Here is a 25,078-nt window from a genome sequence, read left to right as displayed (position 1 = left end):
TTGTATTTAAAAGAATCCAAGACCTCGCTCTGAAAAGGCAGCTTCATCTAATTCTGACAAGCCTAATGTGCCATCTTTGCAAAGGCTGTGGTTATCAGGTACCTATCTACTTGCACATAACACACTTGTTGTTATCATAGTGAGAACCCATCCTATGTTGGAGTGGTGCTTATTGTTGAGTTAAATGATCTTAAATATCACTAGTGAGAAGGCTGGTAAAACAGTCGTTTTGATGTTTGAATCCAGATCCTGTGTGCTTCTGAAAATTTTATTTCAATTTATGTTTAATTCACATTTAGCCGGTGGGAAAATCGAAAACGAGATAAAGGCAAAAAAAAATCATATATCAAAGGTACTTTTATTTATTTATTTAAAATTTAATTTATTTATTCATAAGAGACACAGAGAGAGAGAGAGAGAGAGAGAGAGAGAGAGAGAGAGGCAGAGACACAGGCAGAGGGAGAAACAGGCTCTATGCAGGGAACCCGATGCGGGACCCGAACCCGGGACTCTGGGATCATGTCCTGGGCCAAAGGCGGCGCTCAACCGCTGAGCCACCCGGGCATCCCTCAAAGGTACTCTTAAAAAAAGATAATAGGAAGCAAATATATTTTAAGCACAAATAATGTTTTCTGAGTATACGACATTCAGATGACTTGTATTCAGATCATTGAAAAAGCTCGTTGTATTGATTTTGAATGACGACAGTAGTTTGTGGAGGTCCTAATTAGATGGTTCACATCCAGGATTTTCAAGCGTGAAGGGCATTCTAAAGTCACCAAGGAAAAATATTAAAAAAATAAAAATAAAAATAAAAATAAAAATAAAAATAAATAAAATAAAATAAAATAATACAATAAAATAAAAATAAAATAAAATAAATTCACCGAGGCCTGTGTTTTACACCATGGACTTTGACCACACGTCTAGGCAGGGGTTTCCCACCCTGCACTCCTACACGTGAGTGAGAGTGCTCTGCTCTTTTCTCAAACTTGGCCACCGTGGAGCCAACTGGAGAGCTGTAACACTTACCTTTACTTGGGTCCCATTCCCCCGAGGCCTGCGGTTCGGCCTGGATATCAGGATCATTTTCAATCATCCTAGGGTCTTCTAAGGTACTACTGGAGTTGGGAATAGCCAGCCTGTAAGGAATTCTCAGAAGACAGAAGCAGGTGGGCATTTGATGGGCAGGCAACTTTCATGTGCAGGTCAGCTTGCTTCTTCCAGCGTGTGACCTCGGCCAGTGTGCTGATGACCCTCAAATACACACCCCAGCCTCAGCCACCTTCTAAACCATAAGCGACAGTTACAAATTTACAAAACCAAACCCCTTCTAGCCCTCTCTTCTCTGTGACTGGACCCACCATTTGACTGAGATTCCCAAGCCAGACCCCAAGGAGCAATTCTTGATGTGCTTCTCTGTTCCCTCTGATCCAACATAAATTAGGTCTTAAGTTACTTGAATTCTACTTCTGTAACATTTCTTAAATATATTTCCTTTTCGTTTCAGTTCTTTATTGCTGTGAAATCATGCCAAAATCCCATGGCTCAAAGCCACCACCGTTTATGTGCCCAGGGCTCCACAACCTGGGTGGGTGGGGGGGTCCTCAGGAAAGGCCCACCTTGTCCCATGAGGGGTCAGCTGGGACCGTTCATGTAGACGCATTCAACTGTGAGCTCGGCAGAGGTGGAGGGTTCACAACGGCTTCACTCACAGACCTGGCACCTCTGCTGAAAGAACAGGAAAGGCTGGACGTCACTTTGGCCACGCCGTGGTTCTGTAGGGAAGCTGGGTCACCTCGCATGGCGGCCTGGGGTTCCAAACACACAGAAGGAGCAACCAGGGCCCTCAGTGCCTAGAACTTCACCTGGGGAGGGGTCCCTTGTGCCGCATGTGATGATCAAAACAAGTCACGCGGCTTCCACACACTACAGGGACATAAATCGATGCCACCTGTGGATGTCCAAGACGTGGCGGGAGAAGGCATGATAATCCACCACACCTCATTCCCACCGTTCTGGTCAAGCACTCATCTCTTCTTTTCTTTCTCCATCTTGATAACAAGTTGTTATATTAAAACGTTACCCTTAAAAACCATGATCTGGACCTTCCTTAGTTCTCCACATTCACCTCTTGATCTTCCCCTTTTCTATTTTCTCCAGTAACATTTGGTCACCCTTTAATTTCTCGCACCTTTTCTCTTGAACTTTTGCCTATTTTACAGGCTCTTCTCTCTGGCCATAAGACCATCGCTACGGTACTCGGCCGGACCATTTTCCCATTCAGGATCTTGCTTTACTCCATCAAAAATATTCCCTGACTACCACCGATATGACATAGTTGCCTCTCCGAAATAGTCATGCCATTGCAGAGAAATCCTCATACTTCAACAATAATGCTTTTACCACTACCCTGAAATCATTAGATTTTCTTCCACTTCTCAATTCCTGGGCTTTGCCTGGATCACTTAGAATCTTCAGATTCCAGACTACCACTGTATTTCTATACAGTGTTTTCTTCAAAACCCTGTACTTGGCCCTTAAGTTGACGTATTCAGTCAGTAGCAGTGTCATCCATTTCCGTTAAAGGAAACTATAAACCATTGTAATTATCCTTCAAGTCTCTTTCCTTTTCAGTTATTCATTTCTTTGTATTTTTGAATTTTTCCTTCATATTCTAAGAAATGTATCTTTACCCAGCTAAGTTTCCAGCAGGTGCCATTCTTTTTCAGTTTTAAATCCTAAGGTTTAAAAGTTATTTCGGGCTGTATGATATATATATATCATTATCTATTAGCTATATATATATATATATATATATATATATCTTAAATTTTATTCAATTTCATTTTATTGTTAGTTGTCTATATTTTTCTTCATTTATCTAGAGTAGTCATCACATTTTTTGATTTGTCATATTAGGTTCCCCCTACAAGTTGGTAAATCCATTTAAAAAGATAATAATTGCTTAACCTATTCTATGGGTTCTTCAGCAAATGTGCAGTCTAATTTCCGGGGTGTCTTTCACAGTTTTAATCTTGTGGCCAGTAGAAAAAAAAAAAAACCAGTGATCTTTGTTCGATGGACCAACATGTAATGAATAAAAAAAAAGGGCAGATTCACTCCCCAAGGCATGAAATGCAGGGATTAATAATCTAAAACTTTTCTCAGTATAACTGAGGCCAGTTGCAAATGAGAGTGGGCCTCTCCACCTGTAGGACCACATGCAGTTCAAGGCCGGAATGCATTAAACCTAACCCACAGCTCCCCGCAGGTGCACGGAGAACTCACACACAGCAGGTTGGGAGGTGTATCCTCCTCCACTTGCTCGCTTGCTCATCAGGTGTCACAAATATTCACCAGCCAAGGCCGCTCTGATAGCTGCAGAAATGGCAGGTATGGCTTTCGAGTCTCTCCCATTAGTCTGGACAGCAAAGCTTCTCGGCTGCCGCATTCAAAGAAATTACAACTTCCAGTGTACGTGCGACATTAACAAATTGATTTTTATTTGCGGAGTCCTTGCAGCAAAGTTGAGCATCACAGGGATTGGCAGACCCTTCGGGACTCCATCCTCCCCCTCCGCCCCTAGGCACGGTGTAAGCCAGAAGGACACAGCGAATGGGCAATGTTTGCACAACTGGGGTAAAATGAGATATCCTAATAAATATGTACATTTATATGGGGAAGAATATTTTTTCTTGATTTGTCATTTTCAAAACACAAATGGTTATTTGTGTTCTCAAAAAATAGTTATTTGTATGTCATTTTAATTAGAAGATTATGCCAGGATACTAAGAAGTAAAGCAATTAAATCTCTCCTCCTATAATATTGATCAAATTCATGTTAATGTCTGTTAATCATCATAAGACAATTCTCTGCTGTACTCGCATGCTTTAGTTAAAGACAAAATGAATTGGATGCACACAGCACCATATAAAAAGATGCAATTCTCTAGGTCTTTTTGAAATGCAAATTCTTTGCAAATAAAAGCAGTGAAAAAAAAATAAAAAGAATCACTTCAATGATCCTGTACAATAAAGCTCTCAACTTCTATAAAAAAAGAAAAACACATGGGAAAAATATATCTATGCTTTTATTTTCTTTTGATACAAGATGGTAGTGAAACGGTTAAAAGAATAAAATAGGCATTAAATTTAAATAATTTCAGGTTAATACCAATATTTAAGTTGGAAAACAACCTCAGCACTATCTAGCATGTTTTTTTTGTTGTTGTTTTGGTTTTTTGGGGGTTTTTTTGTTGTTGTTTTTTGTTTTGTTTTTTGTTTTTGTTTTTGTTTTGTTTTGTTTTGTTTTACAAAAAATGAGGCAACCCAACCTACCAGTTAAGAGCACAACCTGTTGAAGCACCTGCTTTCAACATTCCTGTCCTGCTCAATCCCTTGCTTGCTGCAAAGGGACCTCAGGGACTCCTTGGACTCTCTGGATTCCTGCTGCGGTTCCTCTTCTCTGAAATATGGAAGACAAGCTCCTATCTTATACACCGTTATGAGGAATAAATGGTTTAACACGAGGAAAACACTTAGAAGGGGGCCTGGCATGTAGCAAATACTGGGTAAGAGTGCATTTTTCCTCTGCTCTCGTGTCCTCTGTGACACGCAGAACCTGTGATCAATGCTGTTACGGATATTCCCCAAGTGTCTAGAGCAGCAAACACGGCAGCTACTCAATCAATCGCGTTTGCTAAATGAACGAATGTGCTCGTGATTCCTGTTCTTAATATGTATGACAAGATGTTAATGACATTTTTTTCCCCGACATGAAATATATTGTTATGGAAATCAGTTATTCATGACTATACAGGGCTTGGCCCTATCTAGAGGAATTACTTCCTAATACGTGAATCTCTGTGGCCAAATAATTTACTATAAATGATTTTAAGTACAAGCTCCCTGTAGTAAAATGTTATCCCACTACTATTGTGACTAAATTGATAGGTTTGTGTTTCCGTATGTATATCCATCTTCAAATATTCTATTATAGGCTGCAGATGTTTTTATTAAAATATTATTGAGCAGGCCACTGTGAGAAATTATTAACTTATGTGTGTTTACTAATCCATTTTATATTAAAAGTCACAGTTATATTGCTAGTTATTATATAAAAAGAATTATTTTCCACATGTTTCATGACATTTCAACTGTTCATTAAAATTTTATTTTAGGTTTGGTTAGACATTTTAAAAATATATATTTTATTTTATTTTTTTTAAAGATTTTATTTGTTTTGTTTTATTCATGAGAGAGGCAGAGACACAGGCAGAGGGAGAAGCAGGCTCCATGCAGGGAGCCCGACGCAGGACTCAATCCTGGGACCCCGGGGTCACGCCCTGGGCCAAATGCAGGTGCTGAACCGCTGAGCAACCCAGGGATCCCTAAAAAATATTTATTTTAAATATGTATAATTTCCCAAAACTGTATATATGTGTACTTTATTGCAAATCATGATAAAATGCAAAATACTAACGAAGAAAATGAAAAACTATGGCCTTACTTCAATCAATTTAGAATATATATAATTGTATTTTTATAGAACTGAGATCATTCCCTATCTTCAGCTATAAAGATAGCAAAAAAGAAAACTTTAAAACAATTACAAAGAATCACCAAAAACGAAAACAAATTTCATTTAGAATTCAACAACATAGAAATGTTTGTAGATCTTTTTTGGCTTTTTTAAAACATTAATCAATATGTTGACTATTATTTTGACCTATACGTATGTAAGCAGAACTTATGTAAAGATAGATTATTTTTGAGTTATCATAGTCTTTTATGTAGAGTAGAAAAGGTTCTTACTTTGATTAATTAATATGATTGATATTAATGACTATTTCATCATTTAAAAAAAGGATGAACCATAAATTTATAAACCTTACAGGTTGTACATTGTCTAAACAACCAAAAAAAATTTTTTTAATGTAATTCATGGGACGCTGGGGGGAAAGCCAGTGCTGGGGCTGAGAATCCCAATTCTTGGACTTCGTTGGCTAAAGAGGGGAAAAGCGATGAGGAGTCTTTGGCCTCTGCGGTCGCTGTTCCAGTGATTCCGGTGGTGGCTAACTGTGGCCTCTAAGGTGCTTTCACTGTGATTTTGAGTTCAGCTCCTTAATTATGTGCATTGTCACGGATTATCAAGTAAGCGTCAGGGACTGTTACCAATAAACAAGAAGACTCGGCGGAAAGTCTGTAAAAATATTGCGGATCTGTGTCTGGGAGAAGGTGGGGTTGGAACCCAGGAGCTGGAGGGTACAGACCCGGGTGGCTCATGGGGACAGTTCTGAGGCAACGACACTAGGCGCCCTGAGCAGCACATGTGACAAGTGCACGCGGGTCGGGCCTCTCCACCAGCTCAGCCTCCCTTGGTCAAGGCGGCGTCTACAGGGTCATGAAGCAGGTGCCGGACCCCTAACTCAGCCACATGTCACCACCCAGTCACCATGTCCCCCGGGCACGCAGCCACAGACCAGGCACCCGACAGACAGGGTGACAGGCCTGGAGGCTGAGGGACCAGATGCCCCATGAGTGTGAGGGCGCGGAGTTGGATAGGGGCCTGGCTGTGACCAGCCCCGGGGGGCTGCTGGGGGACCACTGGGCCTCCTGTGAGACAACTGGGTCTGCAGGGAGCCACTGGGCCTGCAGGGGGGACCACTGGGCCTAAGGGGGGGCCACTGGGCCTGCGGGGGGACCACTGGGCCTGCTAGGAGACCTCCAGGCCCTGTGGGGGGACCACTAGGCCTAAGGGGGGGCCACTGGGCATTGCTGGGGGACCACCAGGCAGGGCCTGTGCACAGCTGTCCCCTGAAGGGGTCATACGTACAAGGGTCACAGTCAGAGGAGTCTGACCATTTGCTGCAAAAATCTTCCATGGGGACGGGGATATGAGCAGACCTCCTCGCTGCTGTAGACTCAAGTCCTGAGGTTTCCTCAGCTGGGGCCGCCTCCCTGGGGGCTGCTGGCTGCACTGACTATGGGCGCCCCAGGGCCTGCTTGACCCGAGGGACTCCACCTTGACCCAAGGGACTCCGCCTTGACCCGAGGGACTCCACCTTGACCCTAGAGACTCCACCTTGACCTGAGGGACTCCACCTGGACCCTAGAGACTCCATCTTGACCCGAAGGACTCCACCCTGACCCTAGAGACTCCACCTTGACCTGAGGGACTCCACCTTGACCCAAGAGACTCCGCCTTGACCTGAAGGACTCCACCCTGACCCTAGGGACTCCACCCTGACCCTAGGGACTCTACCTTGACCTGAAGGACTCCACCCTGACCCTAGGGACTCCACCTTGACCCTAGGGACTCCACCCTGACCCTAGGGACTCCACCCTGACCCTAGGGACTCCACCCTGACCCGAGGGACTCCACCTTGCTCTCCACAACCTTCACTGTCCCACACGTATCTCACTTCCCACATTTCCTTAGGAGCAAAGTGTTCAAAAGCAGATTTGCCACTGATGGCTTAGCCATATTTGTAATCAAATTTTCAAGGACACACATCAGCTTCAAAGGCAAAACAAAAATCACCATTTTTTCCCTTTGATTACTATACCAAAATGTGTGATCAGAGTCATGACTAAATTGAGAATTTTGCTTCTATTCCTGCTATAATGGAGATTTTTTTTCTAATTCGTGAAGTTTGATTATTTAATTGCCATAAAATTTTACTCAGTTTAATCAAATGTAAGACATTAAAATCAACATTTCTTTCCTTAAATAGACAGTCAGAAATCAGCAACTAGAAGGGCCCTGTGAAGATATCTAGCTCAGTGTTTTCCAAAATGAGCTCACCAAAATTACTACGGGAGTGTGATGCTTTTGCCCGGACCTCTGCACTGGAGATTCTGATTCAGTAGAGCTGGGATATGGCACAAAAATCAGATTAGTTCCAAGGGTTTCAGGTGATTTGATAATAAGCCACGTTTGGAAAACACAGATTTGGTCCAATAGCACGGGAGAAAAGTATTAGCTTTAAAATTAAAGTCCTATATGTATTGTGGGTTTCCAAGTGATTAAGACTTGGTCCACATATTAAATGTCCCACCTTTTTTTTTTAGGTGTTCACAAGACCATGAGCATTTTGTAAATTTTAAGACTGTGATTTTATTTTTGAAAAAAAAAAAAAAAAACACCTTAAGTCACTTATCCAACATCACAAAGTATCTTGACCATATATGGATCACAGAAAATAATTATTTGTTTAAAAAAATACTTGCTTTATGATACATTTTTGAAAAAAGTATTTTAGATATTAATTTTAATTAAGAGAATTATTTTTGAAACTTAAATTTAGATGCAGATTTTTCTATATATTTATTTTTATAAAATATCAAATTTATCTTTTAGACAAATATTAGCTTATGTTTTCTATTCACAAATTTTATTTCAATCACTGAACTAAATATTGCATTTATTCTTGAAGCCATTAGGAAAGTAATATTCTCATATTCTAGCAACAAAGCTATGATTTATATGCAGTTTGCAAAAATAGCTGAAGCAGTATTGAAAGACAAAATGATGCTATTCAGTAATGAATTTGGTCTTTACAGGTCCAGATTGGGGGGTTTCTACCAAGGAATTTTGATGTCTTTCCATGGAAGAAAAGGATATGCCAAAAGAAAGAAGAAAAATAGAAAAAGGGCTAGAGTCTTGAAGGATACAAAGGAGAATATTAGACAAATTTCCAAGATACATGAAACTCTGACAGGCCTCAATACACTTTTAAGACAGTTTGCCAAGGAATATGTTATAAACACAAGTCACCAACCACTTCCTCTGTCCTTTTATTTCTACTTTTACATTAGACTTCCGTAGCTCTTATGGTATTTTCCCATTGGCATAGGCAATAACATATATATATTTTTGAAATATGATACTCTATAAAGTCGTGCTCTAAAGGCATGTAGGGTTCAGGAAAGGTGTCCTCAGAATGTGCCATTTTGGCACGTGGATTATTTTGAATTAAGGGCAATCAACACCCTGTGGGCTTAAGAGAAATTTTTGCTCCTCCCTCAATTACACAGAAGAATCTAAACTGGTGGTATTTCCAGAATAAGGGTTCTTAGTGACGATAAACTTTATCTGAGTGAACCATCACTGTGGCAGACATCTAGCTACCAAGTCTCTGCTCTTCTTATCGTCCGTGAAGTGCCTTCCTTTCCTCTGAAGTCCCAGCCCCCTACCCTCTTCTGTTTATTCAGATGACGTATACACCTCATTTTGCTCGATTGTCTTTGGAATTTCCATGTCTGTCGGATTCCTCCTAAGTATGATATTAAATTTGACCTTCTCCGGTTAATCTGTCTCATATCGATTTGAATCTGAGTCCAGCTAGAAGGACTTTTGAAAGAACAGGAATTCTGCTCCATGATAAAGAGTGACCCCCAAAGCACAGATTTATGTTTATTTTATAATGTCAGTCATCTTTAAATTCTATGAATCCTTCCATTTTTCTACGTCTATTTAATGTCAAATAATGGACATTGATGGGAGTTAAAAACTGGTGGGGAATTTTGGTCAAATATTCAGATATTTCCTTTCCATTATTCCAAATATATGTAGTATTTTTGAAAGATTCTTGTGACTTTTTTTCCATGTGTCATTCAAATGTTCAACATTATTCAAACACCTTCCCTTCCCCTATAAAGTAAGTATCCCGATAATTTAATGGCCAAGTCCTTATCTATGAAACAAGTTTTCAGAAATAGCTCCAATGTGCATATAACCAGAAGACTGTGACCATTCCTAAAAATGGTTAGTTCAAGCTTTCAGGTTTTACTCACAAAGACAGATTTTTCAGGTCCTAAAACATGTCGAGGTAGGACACACGTTCTGAAGGTTCTGTGAAGCAGAGCCCAGGAGACGGGGTTTATTATTAGGTGACAATTAAAATGGAAATGTTGTCTTCTCAGTCTGCTCTATGCATTTCTGGTGTCTTCGTATAATTCAATTTCCATAAATCTATTGGAATCAATAACTCTTTGTAATCATAAAGAAGGAGAAAACTGCCATAAATTTCAAGACCTGTTGTTAGATTGTTCATGCTTTTGCATTTTGTTAACACTATTAAAATATATATGCAGCGATTTAGTGAGTGGTATAAAATTTTATTGCTGATAAGTTTTAAATATAGAGACTGGATACACACAGTCAACTCCTTACTCTTCTAAATTCCCAGAGACATAATCAAAGAAGGAAAACAGACTTCAAAGAGCCTGTAAAACTAAGCAAGGGTATAATGAACAAATTTCATGTGTTTAGAAAGTCCTTCAAGTGTAGGAAAGACGAGACCATCACAGCTACAGAATAATTCTCAGTGCAGCTGGGAAATGGCAGGAGATCTTTGAAACCCCAAGTTTGAAGCAACAGCAAGTACTGAGGATGAAGAGGGGGCTCATGTGAGTCAACTGGAGAAAATTCGGAATCCTGCAAGGGACTTCAAGATGTACAGTGGACGCCAACGCTAGGAGAAGATCCAGCCTTTCTTACCTATGCAGGGAACACGAACTACTAGAGGGATCCCATTTTGGAAAGGCTCAGGGTCTCCTGGTCTGACGCAGTTGGACCAGCCTCTCCCCCCTTTGTCCTACTGTGCTGTGTCCACTCCTAGAACCTATTCTTTCATTACGCATGTAATGAAGAAAGGTCAGAAAAGAGCAGAAGAGAAAGGAGCAATGATTTGAATCAATATAGGTAACAAGTAGCTGGGAAAGGGAGGAAAACAAGCTGGTAGGAAAGTGGGAGAAGGTCATGTTGTTCTGGCACAAAAGAACCAAGACTGGGGGATGTGAAACAGTTGGCGACAAGGAGCTTTTAAAAATGTTAGCATTATGACTTGCACCTCCCTTTTAAGGTATTTTTGCGGTATGGGAACAAAAAGTACAGTATCTTTTTAAAAAATTAAATTTTAGCTATTAAATTCTCAAACTCAAATTAGATATTGTTTACAACTTTGAACTCTGTAGGTAATAACCTCCCTTTCGAGTGCTAATCTGTGATTTTGTACTTTAACGTGCGTTCCAGATAAACACTGTTGATTCCAAGGTGCGTGTAACATTTGAATTGCTAACATTGGAGGGAAGCGGGAACCCTTTAACCGAGAGGCATAGTGTGTACTCGAAAGGTGCCCCAAACACACAGAGATCCCTGGAGATTTGCTGACTTCAGAGATGAAAGTAAGAGGATGATCTCCTTGGAGAGGGATGCTTTCATCTGAGAATGAAACATACCGGCTCTGATGCGAAGTTGCTTCAGGAGATGTTCGTTTTGAGTACCTGTTAGACTGTTTAGTGACGGCCCAGGTCAGTGTTATATAATATAAATCCCAGCTAATATATATATAGTTCAAACCCCAGCTAAGGTACGCCATTCAACGGTTGACAAAATGAGGCTTTGGGACTCAAAAATTAACATGAACGAAACCCAGAATAATCAGGAATTAACATACAATGTTGAACATCACTTCCATTTTCAGGAGCCGTGTGGTCTTAATTCTAGCTGATGGCTAAATAAATTAGGCCTGAGGGAAAATGAAATGTATGTGGATCAAATGGCAAATATGGAGCAGGACTGACTTTAGAAATTTAGACCTAAGGCTCAAGGGCAAATCAACAATAGAGAAGGATCCAGTGAGTAGGAAAAAAGCGAAAAATGCACCAAATATATGAATAAGATAAAATGGCATGAAATTACAGAATCCAAAGTGCAAAAATAAAATGGACTTAAATATAAATATATCAGGGGCACCTAGGAGGCTCAGTGGTTGAGCATCTGCTTTCAGCCCAGGGCGTGATCCTGGGGTCCTGGAATCGAGTCCCACGTCAGGCTCCTTGCATGGAGCCTGCTTCTCCCTCTGCCTGTGTCTCTGTCTCTTTCTCTCTGTGACTCTCATGAATAAATAAATAAACTCTTAAAAATATGTATATATGTGTGATAAGAATAAATCTAAAAGGGAAATAAATCTATGGAAAAGAAATAGAACTAAAAGATACCCCTAAAACATAATAAACATGAGAAGTGAACCAACCTATAAAAACTTACATTAACATGACTTTAGTGTTCTGTATCCTGCATTAACATGCCTTTATTTAAACTAGGAAAGTTTTCTTTAGTAAGACGGAGTTGCAAATAACTTTAGATATGCTTCAGGAACTTCGTGAAAATTCATTTATCCAAATGAGAAACTACTCAACTACTATTTGCTAAAATTCACAGGTTACTTGAAAATTGCACTGGAAAAGTGAGATGTTTCAAAACATTTCTTTAATATTTACGAGGTCAAGTGACATGCAGCATATTTGAACTATGCAAATAAAAATCTTTTAAGTGCACAGGATATGTCCACAAATATTTACCATCTTACATGGAACTGTCACAAAAATTTATTATATATTGATTGATTGTATATTGGTTTTATATTGATTTTATATATTTTAGTCCTAAAGCAAATCTCTACTAATTTTTAATCAGTAACATAGAGACCAGTTCCCTAACCCACTGCAATTAAATGCAAGACCGTTAAACACAACAATAACACCTGGAAACAGTTGAACAGAGCAGCTACTTTGAGGACTCTGAAAACTCAGTAACAAGCAGATTTGGGAAGAAAACTAGGATTTGAAGTGCCACCAAATTAGTGATAAGTTTAGCTTTTTTTTTTTTTTTTTCTGATATCTTCATACCACTTAGCCCAGAATAGAGCCATAGTTCCAGGTAGGGCTCTGAAGAATAAGTAAATAGAGCCCCCATTCGTGGCTGGAAAAACAAAAAGGGGATCCACAGGGAAGTGCAAAATGCCACGGTGGTGGAAAACCAAAGGCAAAAGGAAATTAAATTTCCTTACTCCCTACAGCCCTTTGGCAAGTCCGGGAAACAGGCAGAGTGAGGCTCCTCGAGGATCGCAGCTGCCTGGATATTCATGCTGCGCTGAGGCAGCAAGTGCAATCCTAGCCTGACCCCCAGGAGCCCGTGAGTCTGCTTTAACATCTAAAAATCCCTTTGGAAACTCCCTTTATCTCTATCTCTAACCCCCCAAGATACGTGTTGGCGATCATCCCCCAAGCACTTGATCCACTGATACACATCAGAAGGGTCTCATGGCTAAGATTTTATTTGACAGTAATCATGACCTTTCCCAACAACAGCTGGCCCCCTCAAGGACCTGGAGACCCCATTTCCAAAGCTCCATAGAGACTTAAGGTCTCCCTGACACCCTTCCCAACTTGGACGTATATAATCAGCCCCGCCTCACGACTCCAGGGCAGCTCTTTCTCCCTTGGTCCAGTCCTGGTGCTTTCATAAAGCCACCTTTTTGCACCGAAATGTCTCAAGGCTCCTTTGTTGGCTGTTGGCTCCGAACCCCACCATCTTTCCTAGATCACCACTGAGACGGACAGGAGGAAGGCCTTGGGAGAATTAGGAGTACACGAGTTCCTGGACTTCACGTGCATAGACCTGATGGACTTGAAGACTGTGAGAACGGAGTCCAGAAGTGGACAGCCACCCAGATCTCGGATTAGGCACTGGGTGACTACGCGTGAAGGACAGACGCAAAGAGAGCTACGGGTGTCTTGAAAACCGAAAGACCTCAGGTCAACAGTCTAAACTCCAAAGTGAGGCAAACTCAATGCAAAGCAAGCAGGAGGGAAAAAAATAAAAATAAGAGCAGAAATCAATGAAGCTGAAGATGGACAAACAATACACAGCATAATTGAAATCAAAAGCTGACTCTATGAAAAGATCGAGCAAATTGATAAACCACTAATAAAACTGACCAAGAGGGCACAGCACGGAACATCCAGAAGAAAGTAGGAAAAATCTATGAAGTCTGACATCCAGTGGAGGAAAATTCGTAGACCCATAAATAATAATGAACGTGGCTAGTGCAAACTATGAATTTATATAACCATTTTTGAAAAGTTTAGGAAAAATGTGCACACGTAAAGCAGTCGATAATTTCATTGCTATATATGCACATAGAGTGAAATAAAAAGATATGCAAAACATCTCAGTGTGAGAGAAAAGCCAGATAGAAACAACACAAATATTAATCATGACTGCTCTAGAAGAACGTAGAGTGCTATATTTGCTTAACGGAGTAATGCAGCATTGAAATAAATGAACTCGGGTACATACAACATGGATTAATCTCACAAAAAATGTTGAGAGAAAAAAGCAATTTCCCACGGATTCAAACACAGTAATTCTATTTCTACAACCTTTCAGAATCAGATATTAGTTCTCAAAGTTCACTCCATTAAAATGTCTCAGGATCCTTCTCTAAAAATATAATACACACCGTGTTTTAAAAATACATGACTGTTTTCAGATGCAAAACTCAATTACCAAAATTATGAATATAGGCACGTAAACAACGGCATGTACTTGTGTGCATGTGCCACACACTCACACTCATACCCATATATATATATATATACCTCAAACTGAACACACACAAAAATCAGCAAATTCAGAGTATTTCAAAACTTAGAAGCAAGGGAAAGGCATGGACATATTAATTATAGATAAATAAATTAGATGATATATAAAAAACTGTGTATTTATACATATATGCTCTATGCCTTTTACACGTATATGCCATGAATATATATATATAAATAAATAATATATCTGGTTATATATTATATATAATAGGGGATTATATAATAAATATATAATATATATTAATTATATTTAATATATAATATATATTATATTGATTTATATAAAAATTTATTTTATATATATATATATAATACCAGAAGATAATAATAAATCACTAAGTAGAGAAGCAATAATCCATACATAAACTTTTTCGATCAAAAGGAGTCAACAATCAGACAAAAATGCAACTTTTTCTAGACGCCCTTTGGTGACCCGTTTTTCAAAGGTAAAAGGACCTGATTCCAGGATGGCATAAAGCTTCTCGGCGTGGCATGTTGGAAGCAGGGAAGGCTGTGAGTGTGGGAGCAGGGGGGTGGATCGCTCTGTGTTTGCTGCTCAATCTTGCTGGGACTCTAAAGCCACTCTAGAAAAATAAAGCATATTCAACAAACAATGGGAAATTAAGAAAAACAACTTTTCTGTAGCCTCAACTAAAAAGTGCATTGGAACACCAATGAATAAAATCTAAATCTCCTATTGATAATCACATACATCCTATAAACTCAGCGGCACTAAAACATATTCCCAGCTATGTAAAACACTAGGGATCCTTTTACCCTATGAAAATTATCCATGGATTTGGCTCTTCTTTTAAGTAATGTCATCTAAGGAGGTTAACGTTTATTTGGGAGAGAAGCTTAGACTGACGTGTGGCAAAGGCAGAGAATGACTGCTAAGGACCCTCCTTCAGCTGGCACTTGCCGACAGTAAAACAAAACACCTGCAGATTTAGCCTCCTTTAAGGCTGTATGGCCACCGGCTGTAGCTACTGTCCTCGTTCCCTCCCCTAGGCGTCCTCCTGGCCCGTGTACAAAACATCTTCCTTGGGTGAAGTCCTAGTGAATAATCGTTCACTCCTCTCTTTACATATTCCTGGATGCTTTACTGCCCCTTGGAATTAGTGCTCCCAGGAAACTACCCACCTGTTCTATGCTTCAACCCAGCAATATATAGTCTCCAAACACTACAAAACTCATCACCAGATTGTGCAAAATGGTATATTACCTAAATGCTTCAGTGGTAGAGAAGGCTTTCCTGTTCTTCAGAAGCTTTTCCTTTTTTTCTTTTTTTTAGAAAATGATATATTAGAAGAAAATATATGTGGATGTTAGGCTTGCTACAGTGGACGCTCCTGATGAGGAAGGCACATCTTTATAGCAGTGATTGGTATAGATGAACTTGGAAAACATTTCCCAGCAGTTGCCATGGCATCTGACATTATGTAGGAGACAAGTAAATTGTAATTAGCAAACCAGAACCCGTTTCCAGTTTTTATATTCTTTTCTAATAAAATTATATAATTGAACTTCTTTATCTGCTGGCTTTAAGATTGCTTCCCAATAAAATAAATAAATAAATAAATAAATAAATAAATAAAGATTGCTTCCCAATAGACAATATTAGATGATGCATGTTTCATCATCTAATTTATTATTACATTATTTGACCCAATCAATATTCATATCTGATATTTCATTTCTTGACTCTAATACTCTTAGTTGACTAAGATAGTGAATTTGTTTAAAATCTCATTTAGCACCAAGAATATTTGCTGATGGAATCATTTAATCAAAAGCACATTTAAAACTAAATTACCTAAATTATAAGAATAATTAAGCACACTGGAGAATGTAGCCTAGATTAAGCTTAAATGAAGACCCACTTCTGTGCATATTCATGAATTTATGTTTTTCCTTTTGGAAAAAATGAAAACTAGTGATTTTTAATCAAGACATTATGTCAATTCAGGATGTCACTATTTTTGCTTGGGTATATATTTTAAGTTTAAAAATCAGGAAACTGGCATATTAAATACAATAAAATTAAATGTTATTCTATTATAAGGACAAGCAAAGGAGAGATCCTGGCTTGAGAACTCCAACTACAGGGAAAAAAGAATGAGGATAGATAATAGATAATAGATAATAGATAATGGATAGATAATAGATAATAGATAGATAATAGATAGATAGATAGATAGATAGATAGATAGATAGATAGAAAAAGAAAACCATTAATCAAGATATCCAAGTAGGAACTTCCCTAGATGAAAATAAAATGGAGCAGCACATAAACCATATACTAAGAACAACACTTCTTCATTCATCTTTGTTGTTGTTAATAAGATATGAAATTATAAGAATCCACGATAGATAAGACATATTAATTATAGTTGCTTCATTGCCTCAAAGAAATCAACAGAAAATGTTAGAAGGAAAATGAAACGGGCCCTTGGGTGGCTCAGTCGGTTAACCATTGGGACTCTTGATTTCTGCTCAGATCGTAATTTCAGGGTCATGGGATCCAGCCCCAAATAAAGCCCCAAATCAGGCTCTGTGCTCAGTGCTGAGTCTACTTGAGATTCTTGCTCCCTCTGCCCCTGCTGCATGTGCTCCCTCTCAAATATATATATATATATATATATATATATATATATATATATATATATATAGCTATCTTTTTAAAAAATGAAATGAGCAATGTTGGGATGAGTTAAAGCTATGAAAAAATGAGAGGAAGGAAAGAAATCTGGTTTTGAAAGCTGGTAGCCAACGGCTAGACTATAATGGTATTACTGAGTATTAAATAAATTCACAAAATGTCAACCATAACTAGATCACATGATCCATGTCTGTAATAGGAATAAAGAAAACATGAGCACTCGGAATCATGCCTGAACATGAAACGAAGACAAGGACGCCACATCAGAAAAACAACCAAGCATCCCCCTCTCGAGGTTTACTTGAGTCAAGGCTACTTCTTTACCATGACAACCCTAATCCTCCATTTGCCTCCTGCTTCCTACAAAAAAACAAAGATGCCTTATCATTACATCTCCCCTGCATTCTAACCGAACCCAAATTAGATCCAAACAGAGCTTGGGATGCTGAAAAGGCTTATTGTCTTGTAATTAGTGTGAAATACACAGCAGGTTATCACCAGGTGGTGTTGGGAGCTTGAGACATAGACCACAGATCTGATGACGGGTGGCACCATTGTCCCTTTGTAGTCCTGACAATCCCAAGGAACGGGGCTCCCGAGGGTACTGGACAGCCACCTGGCAACCCCATGTGGGCAACTGCACCATGTGCCCTGGCCAGGCCTTAAACCAGAACTATAAAAAGCACCTTACTTATTCATTCTGTTCCTTGGGACAACCCTATTAGCTAGGTGTTCATATTTCTCCATACAAAAGATACATATGGGTCTTAGGCCAAGCACATTCCCAAGGCCAGGGAGTGGACTCATGATGTAACCTCAGTAAATGTAGGTCAATATAATTATTATCTCTATAGATATACTTTCTACAAAGAAGGCGGGCCACAAAATAAATAATTAATTATTTTTTTAAAAAAAGGCGGGCCACACAGATAATAACTGAAGTTAAAACTGAAAACAAACACATAGCTTCATCCAAACTCTTCATTACAAAAGTGAAAAAAAAAAAACAAAACAGACGTAAGAAATTTGTTTCGTAGTGTCTGAGAAAAGTAGATAATGAGCACCTTGTCTAAAGATGTCAACTTTATAGTATTTACGTGATAAAATTTCTAGAAGCAGATGAGCATTTTAAGAAAGATTCAGGATATTAGATAAATAAACTGGAGTTAACAGTTCACTATGTGACTGCATCTCACCCAAAACTCCTGGAAAAGGCATGACCTGTCTGTTGTAATCCTGAAGCCCACCGAGTGCCAAGCACATAGTCCATGATCAGCAAACGTGCTCAATGAACGAACAAACGAAATACCTGAGTAAGATAGCTCACCATTAGAGTTCTGTGGTAGAGACACCAGCAGGTAACGGTGAATTATTTTCTGGTACCAATGTCTTTCCCTTTTCATTACAGGTATTCCAAAGTCATATGTTAATTGATTTTCTTAACAGAGCAAGTCATTAGATGCACACGTTGCATCGGCAACGGAACCAAAAACGTTATTTTCGTTTTGTTTTTAAATCCTGACAGAGCATCAACTGGAGACAACTGTAAAAATAGAAAAAAGTGGCCTCCATTTATGTATTTATTTATTTAATATATTTGTTTATTTATTTTTTTAAGGTATCATTTATTCATGAGAGACACACAGAGAGAGACAGAGATGCAGGCAGAGGGAGAAGTAGGCTCCCTATGGGGAGCCCAAAGTAGGACTCGATCCCAGGACCCTGGGGTCACGCCCTGAGCTGAAGGCAGATGCTCAACCGCTGAGCCACCCGGCATCCCATTATGATATTTTCAATACTGCTCTGCAAATATTCATAAGCAAAGTAACTTTTTTTTTTTAAGATATCAAGGAGATTACTGACTCTGGCAGTTATTCTGAAAGAAGTACTATGAAATCTGAAAGACTGCTACAAAGCTATAAATTTATCCATAACATGTTAAACAACAAAAAATTATCTCTTTTGTATTGTCTTTTATTCAGAATAAGTAACGGAAACTTCAGGAAGATTGCCATATTATACAAGAGAGCGTAAAAATTAAAATAGCAGAAACATGCACGTAGCATTTCATCCAGATACCAAGATGCCATCCTCATAGAAATAGTCATTGCATTGTGCTAGGAATATCCTAATTACATATATTATTAAATTCTGTTCATCACATTTTAACTAATATCATAACAACACTAGAATGGAGCCATGGAAGTGTTCAGAGCAGTGTTCAATTGGTAAAGATGTCATATAAGAAATGGTTGAAGGCGCAACTGGTACATTTAGAGGAAAGAAAATGTTCATGAGAACATGCCTTAGGTGTGAACCTGTTCTAGGTTTATTTGTAACTCAAAAAAAAAAAAAAAAAAAAAGAACTCCAGTAGAACGCAATCATCAAGGTGTGCAGTTTTGTTTCAATAATAAAAGATAAATCCTGTTTTAAATTAATCTTAAAGAGTCTGGCTTGATCTGGCTTCACAGATCACTAGAATTTCGCCTTCCAGGCATTTCAACCAAAGGTGACTCATGACTGGAAAAGGATTTTTGCCTGGAGGGGAAGGTTTGGAGGAAACCTCTAAAGTCACCCCAGTCTGAGGGTTTGCAAATCAGTGAGAAGGTTTACCAAACATAAGGAAGGAGGAGCTCTGCTTGGTCACAATTCCTCATAAGGAACACATTTTCCTTTGAAAATATTTGGTGATTTTAGGATTTTTATTGGTGTTTAAAGGATGCATTTTTTTTTCAATTAGGAAATTTAAGAAACTGTTATGGGAAAACATTACAGAAAATCTGGAGAGACTATTGGGTAATGCCAAATCTGCCTGAACCCTTTTATTATAGATGGGCATCATGAGATTCATGGGCCAAGTACAAGTATCTATCCTGTTATTTGGTCAAAAAAAAAAAAAAAAGTCAATTCAAATTCTTTCGATCTTAATTACTCAATAAAAGAATGTACTTGTGGATATTTTCTTTAGCGTGAATCTTGTGTATCACAGAAATGAAAAGAACTGCTTCTGGGGTGACTATACGACAAGCCCAGAGGCCCTGGAAGACGCCAAATTTAACTCCATAAAAAGCGAACTGCTGGGAAGAACGGAAATGCCGTTTTCTAGATACTTGGATGGAGCCAACGACTTGCTATAATGAAGTAGATTCTGTTGTGGGGATAACAACGCACGTCTTCGTTAGTGGGTCGTGCAAATAAAGCTGATTGATTTCATTGATATAAGTGAATCATTTACCTGGGCTTCACGTTTAATCATTTTGAATAAAAATAATGCAAAAGAAACAATTCTTGATAGAAAAACAAAGGTTATCTGCGCATTGAGATAGATCTCTCGGGTTCAGGCGTAGAGTGAAGACCTCTTGAGGACCAAAGAACCAGGGCTAGTGGTAGATGAAAAACGTTGAAGCTGTATGCTGAGAAGACACACTAAATCAATTTATGGAAACTGAAAATATCAGTTTTGGAATTGAGAACCTTTTGGGGGAAACAATACATACTCTATTTCAACTGTGAATTTTTTTTTTCCTTAAACCTTTATTAGATTGGCTGTGAATATGATTTAAACAGTCTGTCCCAGAAATTGTTCTGATGCTTGTTGTGAAAAAAAAAAAAACACAAATAAGAAACAAAAAAAACCCTACCTTTCAGAACCAGATATTTTATCGGCAATGATTATTATATAAAATATGATGTCAAAAAATAAAATAAAATAAAATATGAAGTCATCCTTTATGTGTGAGAATGAATATTCAGATATAAATAAAAAGATAATATTGATCAGGAACCCTGGGTGGCTCAGGGGTGGAGCGTCCGCCTTCGGCTCAGGGCCTGATCCTGGAGACCCGGGATCGAGTCCCATGTCGGGCTCCCTGCGTGGAGCCTGCTTCTCCCTCTGCTTGTGTCTCTGCCTCTCTCTCTCTCTCTCTGTGTCTCATAAATAAATAAATAAAATCTTAAGAAAAAGATAATATTTATCATAAATGATCTGGAATTTGAAAAAAACAATGCTAGTTTGACCAAAGCTTTGAGAATGTCCATGGTAATCTGTGGCCCCCGTCTGGGGTTCACCAGTGCTCTTAGGGTCATACTTGACAGATACTATTGTTGGAGTCAGCACAAGCAAGGAAGGCAGTGTATTTTAAGGAATTTGGGGTATTTTTTTTGAATGGCATTGCAGGAAGTGCAGCTGGAATGTCATGAGTCACCGGGAATTGGGCAGCCATTAGGAACTAGAATGAAAGTTCTTTTAATTGATTTCCAATTTACAGACACATTGCATTAGCCAATAATTCCCATCTCGTCTCTATAACACACTGATTAATTCTCTCGTGGCATTTGAAAACTTCCATTTAATAACCTCCCGTGATCCAACAGTTGTGCCATTTAGGTTTATCGATACGTGTGAAGTGGTTTGGGCTGATTCCCTAACCTTTCAATGCAGGTTGTGCTTAACTTTTGTAAGCACATAATGCAATTATTATGTAAATTGATGAAGTAAAATAGCAGGCAGCCAGAAAGGCTTTTTTTTCTATGAAATGTAATTTGAACACTTTGGAAATGCTTGACAAAGATGCATTACAAACTTCCAGTGAAATAAGACTGTGAAACTACAAAGGATGAGAGAAATTGTTTTTTTTTGTTTGTTTTAAAAAAAGAAAAGCAGACAAATTCTCCACTTACTATACCTCACAAGGATATTTAAGTTCTTGCTCCATTCAAAAAATAAATAATTATTCAATAAATAAATAAATAAATAAATAAAGCCAGAAATTACAAATGATACATTATCTACTTAGTTTATGCAAAGAATATCACAAAAACTCCAATTAGCAGACCTGCACTTACAGAAAAGGCTTTGGCTCTCCCTGAAAAGATATGGGTATAAATGTGCATTTACATTTTTTAAAAAAAAGTAGAATTTGGGGTGCTTGAGTGGCTCAGTCTGTTAAGCTCAGGTCAGGATGCCAAGATCCTGGACCCAGCCCTGCATCAGACTCCGCTCAGCAGGGAGCGTGCTTCTCCGTCTCCCTCTGTGCCCCCCCTCATAAATAAATAAATAAATAAATAAATAAATAAAGGAATATTTTTAAGAATAATAACACAGAATCTTTACAGTCACCATATACTCCTTTTTAACGATTCCTTGTTTTAACCAAAGTTTCAAATACTCATCTTTATCTTATAAAATAAAAGGACTTCCTCTAGCATCCTAATCTCTCTGTGTCTCTGGGATCAATGGATCACTTGCTTCTGCCTCTCGTGCATTATCTCACTGCAACCTGTACCTAAAATGAGCTGAACACCACTTTACATCATAGTGTAAGGAAAAATGTAACAACAAACAAAATACTTCTTTTTTTCTTTGACTGAAGATGCAGACTCTTATCCTCTTGATGAAGTATCATACAAGCCACATAACTTTTTTTTTTTCATTCTTAGATCATAAGAAGTCCTTTAGGCACTTTTTATACCAAGAAAAATTTCACTTCAGTAACACATCCCCAGGCCCATGTCATAATTATGTAAATCCGTACTCTCACCTAATTCAAAATTTCTTTCCTATCCAGCTCAGAGCTGCATTCCCCCACTGATTTCCTATCTTTATTGTTAGCTACTTACAGAAAGAGCTGGAGATTATTCATCCTTAATTCTCTAGAACTGAACACATAGCAAGTGTCCATCACCTTTGTGTTTAACTAAAATGATTTCTCAGGATAGAGGATTTCTTTCTGAGATATAGAGATTCTCAGCCACACCACCAACCACCACCAGCAGTCACCACCACTAACAGCAAAAATCCCTATTTATGGACATAAAAATAGTTTGGCCAAATAACTTCTATCAAATCTGATTATAGGTAATAAACTGGCCAGGAGAATTTTCACTTAATATAATGTCAGAAGTCAAAGAAAAAGGCTGATTCGTTTGGCCAAATAACTTCTATCAAATCTGATTATAGGTAATAAACTGGCCAGGAGAATTTTCACTTAATATAATGTCAGAAGTCAAAGAAAAAGGCTGATTCATTTGAATGAGCTTGATAAAGTCATAGCTGCTCAGTATCTGCTTGTTGGATCTTTGAATTGAGAAATTTAAATTCATAAGTTCACCTATTGTAATTCTCTCTCCCACAACCAACCTACCTCGACTACCTCTGCCTCTCATTCAGAACAATAACGTGAATGTCTGAGTATTAACGCATCATCAGTGAGAGATTTGCTTACAAGGTAGATTCTTATTTTTTTTAATATTTTATTTATTTATTCATAAGAGACACACAGAGAGAGGTAGAGACACAGACAGAGGGAGAAGCAGGCTCCCTGCAGAGAGCCCGATGTGGGACTCGATCCCAGGACCCCGGGGTCATGCCCTGGGCCAAAGGCAGACGCTAAGCCACTGAGCCCCCCAGGGGCCCAAGAGGTAGGTTCTGAGCAGAGCTCTTTTAAGGAAGTCAGTTTGGAAGATCAAATCAAAGATGAATGGATTCGTAGCTCACTCATTCATTCATTTAATCAAAAAATATGGAGTAAATAAATATTTTTCAAGCTTTTCTTCTATGTCAGTTACTGTTCTCAGTACCTGTGAACAAGCCCTGGCTATATTTCTGCTCTCATCAAGTATTCACTTGAATTAGCTTAGTAGGAAAGGAAAGGGATTCAAGCCAATTAACAAGGGAATTTTAGGGTGATGTGTGCTGTGAAGCATTAGCTCTGATGAGGACTCACTGGGGAAGTTCACTTCCAATTGGGCATCAAGGGAGACCTCACTGAGTGGGTAAGAGCTGAAGGATTCGGTGACTGGATCTACTCCATGGGTAACGTGCGTGAGGGTGTAAGTGTTTGGAGTACATTTGTGAGAAAATAAAAATAGAGCAAAGTTCTGGGTTCAGAATTTCTTACTCTTGGGCTAACTGGTTGTCAGGATAGCCATCTGATTTGCAATGAGAGAGAGAGAGAGAGAGAGAGAGAGAGAGAGAGAAAGAACCCGTCTTAGGTCTTCAGTTGGAAAAGTGTCTACACTTTGGAGTATTGAATGTTCCCGAGAGATAACATCCTTCAAGCTTGTAGAGTCAGATGGCTCACCTTTGCCCTTCTAGAGATATTTCTTTTTTTTTTTTCTTTTTCTTTCTTTTTTTTTTTTAGAGATATTTCTTTTGAAAGAAGAAGAGCATTCCCTTTCAGAGCCATAGCGGGTGAAATATTGATAGATTTTGACTTTCAACTTTGGTATTTTATGTCACTAGAAGAGTCAGGCAAGTCATTACAGAAAATTACGACAGTTTCCCTTTGCATTAATTATTGTTGACTCCTCTGTTACTAATAATATGCATTCGTTTGCTTGATTGAAAATGCAATAGAGGAGCACCTGGGGGGCTCCGTCCCTCCGTGAAGCCTCTGCCCTCGGCTCAGGCTCAGGTCATGACCCCGGGTCCCAGGAGGGAGCCCCATGTCAGGCTCCCTGCTTAGCGAGAAGTCTGCTTCTCCCTCTGCCCTTTGCTCTACTCGTGCTCACGCTCTCTCTCTCTCTTTCTCTCTCTCTCAAATAAATACATAAAATCTCAAAAAATATATGCAATAAAGAATTTTCTGCTCACTAATGCTGACTGAATAGCTTATTGCTGCAGATCACTACACTCACTCACTCATTCCAAAGCATTCATCAAGGACTCACTATGCATCAGACACAACGTAGGAGCTGAACATAGATGGTCAACAAGTCTGGTAGTTTTCCTGATTTCATGGAGCTTATACTTTTGTTTGTATGTGTGGATTTGTTTTTATTTCAGAAAAATAGCCTTTTTTTTTTCTTTGTCCCCAGGCCCATAAACATGTTTCTTTGACTCATATCTGAGAAGTGACATGTCATTCTAGGTACAAATATGGCTCTAAAGGTGTAACTCTGCAGATTACTTACTCAAATTTCTCATCAGAGGCCTCCACAACAGGATCCTGCTG

Source organism: Vulpes lagopus, chromosome 5, assembly GCF_018345385.1.
Source record: "Vulpes lagopus strain Blue_001 chromosome 5, ASM1834538v1, whole genome shotgun sequence".
NCBI lineage: Eukaryota > Metazoa > Chordata > Mammalia > Carnivora > Canidae > Vulpes > Vulpes lagopus.
Note: the sequence above shows the minus strand (reverse complement) of the source record.